Raw genomic sequence first — 9,086 nt, 5'->3', positions numbered from 1 at the left:
GCTACTAGATGATCCTCACCTACGGGATTGGGAAGAGATTCATTATCTCTTTTATTCCAAGTTTTATCCTCTTCGCGAAGTTCATTGGAATAGGAATTATGTTTATAATTTCTATCCTCATGACGGAGAGAGCATAGATCAAGCTTGGGGGAGACTGAAAACTTTAATGCTAAAATGTCCTAACCATGGGCTCCCCAAAGATGTGGAGAGTACGAGTACCTTTTTGCATGTGGGTCATGGTAACAATGCTTTATGTGATACTTATATTGTTGAGTTTATTCATGATCCCATTGAAAATTATTATGAGAAGGGAACATATGCTTATAGATATTTCAATAATATCAAGTTCCCTCTCTTTATGTTGAAGGTTTTGAAGCTGCACTTGTTTTTCCTTCGTATGCTTATTGCTTTGTTCTTCAATTAATTATTCTATTGCAATATTCCTACGCATAGGAAGCATTTTAGACTTAAATGTGTTTGGTATTTGCTTCTTGATGCTCTCTTTTGTTCTACAACTCTTATTCCTACGAGAGCATCATTAAAATCTTAAGCCTATCTTTATGGCTATAAAGATAGAGCTCTAGGGAGACAACCCTTGTTATCTTTACTTTGAGTTTTTACTTTCAATTTTTAGTGGTCTTGATGTGTTTTACTACTGTAGCAACATCATTGTATCTTTATTTTTAAGCTTTGTGCCAAGTTTTAGCCTCCGATTGCAAGAAAGTTCAAAAGTTGTGACATGTTGTCCAGAAACAGATTCTGTCTGCTTGCCGGAAAAATTCGCCAAAAATCATCAGATCATATTTTTGATCTGATTGTTTTTGACAGTATTCTCTATATAATTTTATTTCTGGCCTCTATTCTGATTTTTTTGATTTGAGTTGCAGAAGTTCCCTGAAAAAATTATTTACTACCTACTGTTCTGTTTTTCACAGATTCTGGCACGTTTTGCGTTTTCATTGTTTTGCAAAGCATAACCTTGCTTTTCCTTTGCAAAAACCTTTTGGAAATCATGAGAAGCAGTAGCTTTTCATGAAAATATTTATTTCTCAGTAGGGAATAATTTATTTTATTATGGGTACTAACCACTCTAATAAGCTTATGATGAGTTTCGTATGAAGGGAGTTTTCAAGTATGCGATGGAAGTTGATGAAAGAAGATCGAGGAGTGTCGATATATCAAGCTTGGGGATGACCCCATGCACCCCAATAAATATTCAAGGAGACTAAAGCGTCTAAGTTTGGGGGTGCCCCCGTGCATCTCCTTCTCTATCAACAATCATCAGTTCGTCCATCTCCATGCTATATTTTTATCACTTCCTATGTTATGTGCTATGCTTGGAGCGTCCCGCTCTTTAATTTTTAGTTTGTTTTAGTTTTGCTTGCTGTTCATAACAAGTCGGAACCTAGCCTTCCTTGTTTGTGAGAGAAACACGCTCCATTCCACTCTAGAACAGAACATAGGTTTTCATGTTTTTCTTTTTTGTGTGTTCTTTATCTTTTCATAGCTGATGTCATGCTTAGCTCTTAGTTTTCATGCTTTATCTTTTTAATAGCTTTTATTTAGGTTGCTTTTGTAATTATCTTGAGTTATCATGCTTATTTTGTTTAGAGAGTTGGCTTGTTGCACTGAGTTGTGTGTCTTGCATGAGTAGGTAAATGAGGTTGCTATTTAAGTATAGTAGTAACTTGCAATAGTTTTGAGGTATTGATTTGAGTAATGTTTGGACTATTGGTGCCAAGCGCTTGAGCCTATTAGTGATAGGTGTCATATTTTGGGAAATCCGTGTGTTTTTCGAAAACTAAAAAATTTGTTGAGAACTCTAGCTACTAGATTGATCGCTAACCTCTGGAGGGGTTGGAATATATAGAGTACCCTCACGTTACCATGGGCCGAGGATGCGCAAGGATAACAAAACCCCCAAACACTCCTCCTCGGGGTACTTGTCTCTTTGTGAATCTCCTGACTAGATAGAGAGTTGCCGATATTAAGTGCACGAGTTCTTCGGACTAATGCGAGTATTCGATTGTTGGCACTTCCACCATCCATATTTTGCTAGCCTCTTCGGTACCGTGCATTGCCCTTTATCATCTTGAGAGTTGGTGCAAACTTCGCCGGTGCATCCAAACCCTTGGCATGATACGCTCTGTCATCATAAGCCTCATTATATCCTTCCTCAAAACAGCCACCATACCTACCTATTAAGACATTTGCATAGCCTTTCCGAGATACATTGCCATGCAACATCCACCATCTCATGACTTGATCTTCATGTCATACATGCTTTTGCTTGATCGAGGAGCCGCATGCTAGTTGGGCCTTGCCCTTATTATTGCTATATGACGCGCTAGTTTCATTGCATATCCTGCTACACTGGCAGATGCATACATTTGCATACATCATGATAGTTTTCATTTGTATTTATGTTGAGTACTTCTTATAAAGTGTGAAGATCTTCTTTTTATTCTTGTAAAATACAGAGTGTTGCCCTTAAGTGAGGAAAAGATCCCAAAGATGACAAATTAAAAGATCCCAAAAGAGGACACATGAAAATATCCCAAATAGGACAAATGAGAGATAAATAGAAAGAGCCAAAGAGGCCACAAAAAAATAAAAAGAAATAAAAAGAGAGAAGGGGACAACACTACTATTCCTTTTGAAAGATCCACACTCGTACTCCATTGTTATATTTGTACTCCATAGAGATTATCATTCATGCATAACTATGTGGGGACCCTTACACTATAGAACTTGGCTTGTATATTCCAATGATGAGCCTCCTCAAATGAGCTCTAGGTCTTCATGAGCAAGCAAGTTGGATGCACCCCCACTAGTTCCATTGGAGAGCTTACCTTAGCTCATATGTGCATCCGTTGCATGGCAATCCCTACTCCTCACATCATATCTATCATTTGCCTTTCTCTCACCTATGGTTGTCCTCATTGATGTGAGCCTTTCACACCCTTTTTTGTCTTCCTTCCCCATCATTATTCTCTTTGCCATCCTAAGTGCCAACATATCTTGCTTGCGCTCATCCATTGCATGAGTGCTCAAAGTTGAAAGGGAGAGGATCATTTTGACTTGTGCCTGACTAGTGGTTTGGGGATGAGTCAACATAAGATTCTGAAGGAGACCAAGTGTGAAGTTTAGTAGATTGAGTTCTCAATTAAAAAAAATATTTTTATTCTCTCAACCCATCTCCCACTTCTTGCATGCAAACACCATTTGGAGACATTCGAGTCATGGACAACGAGAGCTCTTGCACCTTTATGTTCTTACTTTGCTAATTTCAATACTAGATATAGACTCTTGCTTGTTATTGTCTTGACTTGAATTGCATATATCACTTGCTTTAGTTTGGAGTTCTTATATGTGTGTTAGCATGTCACCACATAAATTATTTGTGTTATCATTTACCTACTCGACGATGAGCAGGAATTAAGCTTGGGGATGTTGATACGTCCCAAAAGTATCTATAATTTCTGTTTGTTCCATGATCTTTTGGGTGACATTGTTATATGTTTTGCTACACTTTTATATCTTTTTACACATATTTGGGCTAACCTACTAACTCAGTGCACCCACTGCCAGTTTCTGCCTGCTGATGTCTTTTTTTGCACGGACTTTTACCCCAATTTATAGAGTCCCAAAAATCCCGAGAAAAATATATAAAAATCAGCATGACGGAAGCTTTGAGAGGCATCAAGGTGGGCCATAGGGGAGCCAGGGCCTGCCCAGGCGGCCTCCTTGCGCGGCCTACCCCCTGGCTGCACCCATAGGTCGCCTAGGTGGGGGCCCACCTCCTCTGGTGCCCTACCTTGGCTCCTATTTTTACCCCCGTGGAGGAAATCCTGATTCTGGAACCCTTTTTCTCGAGAAGCAATTTCGATCTCCGCCGCCATCGCCAACAAGTTTCGGGGGACCAAAATTCCTATGCCGGCACCCTGCCGGGACGGGGAAGTGCCCCCGGATTCATCTCCATCGACGTTGCTTCCTCCCTCCGTGAAGCGGGAGTAGTTCCTCCTCGGGGCTGAGGTCTTCTACATTAGCTATGTGGTTAATTCTCTCTCCCATGATGTGATCTTGATTGTGATCATAGGCTATGTTAATCTAGGGTGATCCCATGATGTTTCCCCTCCTTCTATGTATTGGATTGATGTACTCACTTGATCTTATCTAGTATAATCCCAGAGACCATGATGACAGTGGTATATTGGACATGGATTAGAAGAATACTTTCATGAGTGATTTCCTCTTTTGTGAATTGATTGAAGATTGAGAGTCTCTTGGTGCTTGTCTTTGACTATCCTTGAGATATGTTGTGGTGATTGTGGTATTCTCTTTGGATGGCTGCGGTGACATTGGGAAATCCATAGACGAGAACCATGAGCTCTGAGGTGTGCTTTTGTAGCCCTACATAATTCCCGTCCTCTCTTGATCACAAAGGAATGACCTCCGAGTACGTCACCATTGCATGTTTTAGTGGAAATATCATGTGAATAGACTATGTTAATGTTGTTGGGAGTTGCCACTAGTGAAAGTATGAAGCCTAGGCCTTGTTTCTCACCATTGTTACACCGTTTATGCTCACTTTTGTCACTTGCTACCTGGCTGCCATTTTTATTTCAGATTTACAATACCTTGTTTTACCATCCGTATCACTTGTCTTTTAACATCTCTTCGCCGAACTAGTGCACCTATACAACTGACAATTGTATTAGGTGTGTTGGGGACTCAAGAGACTTCTTGTGTCTTAATTGCAGGGTTGCTTGAGAGAGACCATCTTCAACCTCTACTTCCCTGAGTTCGATAAACCTTAGGTCATCCACTTGAGGGAAATTGTTGCTGTCCTACAAACCTCTGCGCTTGGAGGCCTAACATAGTCTACAAGAATAGAAGCATGCGTAGACATCGTCATGTCAAACCACTTTTCGTCTATGGACCATGTTAGTCATTGGCTTGAATATAGGTTGGGAATTTGAGATCCAATTTTCACAGAGCATTGACACACACAATTTCAATCTCGCATTGACATACAAAATTGTAATCTCGCAATCTTGTTCTCTGGTGTGAGGTAAGGTTTAACAACATTGGTGATGCGGTTGAGCTCATTTAACTGAAACCTCCTATGCAGGGTTGAGCGGGCCACACCAAGAGACCGTGCCAAAGATCAAATTGTCCTTTTTCTATTCAGTGGTATTGTTGAGGTCCTTGCAGGATCCATCTCATTTCTCTTTCAGCGAGGTCTTCCTTTTTTCTTGTTTCATACATCTACTTCTTGGCCCGCGACAATGTGCTTTTTGGCATCTCACCAGATTCTTTCAACAGCTCGTACATGTATGTTCAAAAGGGTTGAGACTAGCAGCTTGTCTTCTGGTTGAACAGATCCATCTCCTAGTTCGATTACTAGTAGAGCAAAGTAAACACCATGCATCTCCTTAATTGTCAATTCTTTTATTTTCTGTTTACCTGCTAGACCTTCTTAACCTTCTTGAATTATCCAATTAATAACTTCATCCTCTTCCTCTTGAGCTTCACCCTCTTCCTCTTCATCTTCTTGAGTCATCCAATTCATAGCTTCATCATGTTCCTCTTCAGGGATCCAATTCAAATTAATACCTTCATCCTCTTCCTCTCGAGGCATCATGTTCAAATACATACCTCCATCCTTTCCCTCTTGAGCCTCTTCCTCTTGAGGGATCCAATTCAAATTAATACCTTCATCCTCTTTCTCTTGAGGCATCATTTTCAAATCCATACCTACATCCTCTCCCTCTCGAGCCTCTTCCTCTTGAGGGATCCAATTCAAATTAATACCTTCATCCTCTTCCTCTTGAGGTATCATGTTCAAATCCATACTCCTGCTATCAATGAAAAAATATGAGTACACCATGGTACCGTAACAAGAATGTATACACACGTAGAAAGAGTATGTAAGTCAAACAAGAAATTGGTGCCATGGCACCACTTCTAGTTTGCTTGCCATGGCAGCCAAACAAAAAATGCTACCATGGCACCATTTCTACAATTGGCTGCAATGGCGGCATTTATAGAAAGGCCGCCATGACATGGAGTACTTATGAACAAATCCTGCATTTCAGACCATGACATGGAGATATGGAGTAGTTATCATGGAATAGTTATGGAAGATTGCTCTATTAATATAGGAGTAATCTATTTAGAACATCGAGCAAATTCATTAGACATTTTTACAATAATTTAGTTATCATGGAGTAAATTTGTATTAAAAAATATCCAGGACTAAAATCAGGGCTGTTAGTGCATCAGAACATGGAACAAATTAACATGCACTTGAATGAGTAACTTCTTGGATTCAGAATATTTATAAAGAATATGTTATCATAATCCAGCAGTGAATACTCGAGAAAATTACTCCACGTGTGTTCAGTGAATTCATATGTTTACTAAATATTCTATGAACATTTTGCAGAGAGTTTTGTTCATTGAACAACACAGAGCAGAGGAGAAACAACAAGTAAGAACATGTTCTCATTTTCATACTATAGTGCCTTTTATATCATCACAACAGTATAACCGAGAGCATTTGTTCACTGAATTCATTTGTTCAAAATAAAAGCAGCATCAACACATGGTACCTTCTTCATACTATAGAAGCAACACGTCACCAGATTCTTTGTATCGGCGGCACCAACATCACGGGCAGGGGATCAATGGAAGCAACATGGGCAGAGGAGCGACAACAACATGGGCTAGCTCCACCGATGGCACGGGCGAGCAGAGGAGAAGGAGCCGCTCGGTGGCGCGTGGGATCTCGACGGGGACTCGTGGGAGCTAGATGAGGACGCACGCGGGCTATTGTCCATCCGATCATGGAGGCCAGTTCCGGCGATGCCCACGAGGATCACAATGGGAGGGATTGCCAACCAATAGCATATGTGCCATCAATGACTTGAGTATACTTATCAAAACATGCAGTGATCAGTTTTCTAGGATGTTTTGCATGCAAGGGTCTTAATTAGCAAATAAACACCAAGTTCTTTATTTTTCGGTTCGTCTTGGTCATGATGCACCGCCTAAGATGCCCAATGCATCGACACTGAGGGAGTACACAGAAACACCTCTCAGCCGATCCACACCCGTGTCGCTCATGTGTGTGATCGGGGTGGGCCAACCATAGCTGCTGGCAGAGGATCCCCTGTTCCCCTCCTTCTCCTCGCCGCCGGCTAGGCGTGCGTCCAGCCAAAGCCCGATCAGCCTCGGTGGCGATGGGACTCTCTCTCCTATTGCTCGGTGGTGTAGGCGTGGGCAAGCAGTGCTGGGCGGAGATGCGGCATTGGCTGGGGGCGCTGCCACACGTTGACAGACGATGGCGACGGGGTCACGCATGCCTCGCCGGGGCGTGGAGGGCCTCATGGCTCGGGCACGCACCTCTAGTAGCTGTGGAGGTTGGGTCTGGGTACGTCCTAGATATGGCCCAGATATGCTTCCTGGAGGCCATGAGCAGTTCGCGGGCTGGTGTTGGTGGCTAGGATACTCACGCGATGCGCAGTGGGCGGCCTGTGCCTGACTCCTCGCGAGTGCGTTGGTTTCCCTCCAAGTTGAAAGGGTGATGTAGCACAACGATGACAAGTATTTCCCTTAGTTAAGAAACCAAGGTATCAATCTAGTAGGAAGATCCACAAGACTATGTAAACAACACCTGCACACAAATAGCAAATCCTTGCAACCCAACGCTAGAGGGGTTGTCAATTCCTCGTGGGTAAAGTAAGGATAGATTGATAGATGTAAATAAGAGTGAAAGCAAATAGAACGCAGCAAGGTATTTTGTTTTTTATAATAAAGATCTGAAAACGAAAGAGCAAATAAAGTAGAAAAGCAAATAGCAAAGTGGAGATTGCAAATAGATGATGTGAAGTAGACCCGGGAGCCGTATGTTTCACTAGTGTATTCTCTCAAGAAAATAGCAAGCGGTGGGTAGACAAATACTGTTGTGCAATTGATAGAAAAGAAAATAATTATGACGATATTCTTGAAAATGATAATGTATATAGGCATCACGTCCAAAATAAGTAGACCGACTTCTTCCTGCATCTACTTCTATTACTCCACACATCGACCGCTATCCAGGATGCATATAGTGTATTAAGTTCATGGAGAAAAGGAGTAATGCCTTAAGAATGATGACATGATGTACACAAGATATGTTCATATAGGAATAGACCCCATCATTTTATCCTTAATGACAACGATACATGCGTGTCATGTCTCTTTGTGTCACTAAGATTGAGCACCGCAAGATCGAACCCATCACAAAGCACTTCTTCTCATTGCAAGTTAAAAGATCAAGTTGTCCGGCAAAAACCAAATATTGGAGAATAAACACGAGGCTATAATAATCAAGCATGAATATGTTTTCATGGATCTGATCATAAACTCACAATTCATCGGATCCCAACAAACACACCCCAAAAGAAAGAGTTACATCATATGGATCTCCAAGAGACCATTGTATTGAGAAACAAAATGTCACGCCCAAGATGTGACCCTATCCTCAATTTGGCACGAAGGCCTCGTCAGGGATAGAACCGCATCTCGTCGTGTCACAAGAATGGATATCGTTACAAGTACATGTACTGAAAAGAAGAGATATATAATAGAATTGGCTTACACTCGCCACAAGCTACATCAGAGTCACATCAGTACATGCATATGCATCAAGAGTAAGAGCAGGGTCCAACTACAGACGAAAACAAACGAGAAAAGAAGAACGACGTCCATCCTTGCTATCCCCGGCTGCCGGCCTGGAACCCATCCTAGATCGATGATGAAGAAGAAGAAGAAGCAACTCCAAATGAACAATCAACGCCTCGCGTCAAGTAACCTTTACCTATACCTGCAACTGGCGTTGTAGTAATCTGTGAGCCACAGGGGACTCAGCAATCTCATTTCCAAAGGTATCAAGACTAGCAAAGCTTAATGGGTGAGGCATGGTTAAGTGGTGAGGTTGCAGCGACGGCTAAGCATATATTTGGTGGCTAAACTTACGAGTACAAGAAATAAGAGGGGGAAGCTCTACGTAAAATGGACGTGAACTACTGATGATC

Source organism: Hordeum vulgare, chromosome 5H (genome assembly GCF_904849725.1).
Source record: "Hordeum vulgare subsp. vulgare chromosome 5H, MorexV3_pseudomolecules_assembly, whole genome shotgun sequence".
In the NCBI taxonomy this organism is placed as follows: domain Eukaryota; kingdom Viridiplantae; phylum Streptophyta; class Magnoliopsida; order Poales; family Poaceae; genus Hordeum; species Hordeum vulgare.
Note: the sequence above shows the minus strand (reverse complement) of the source record.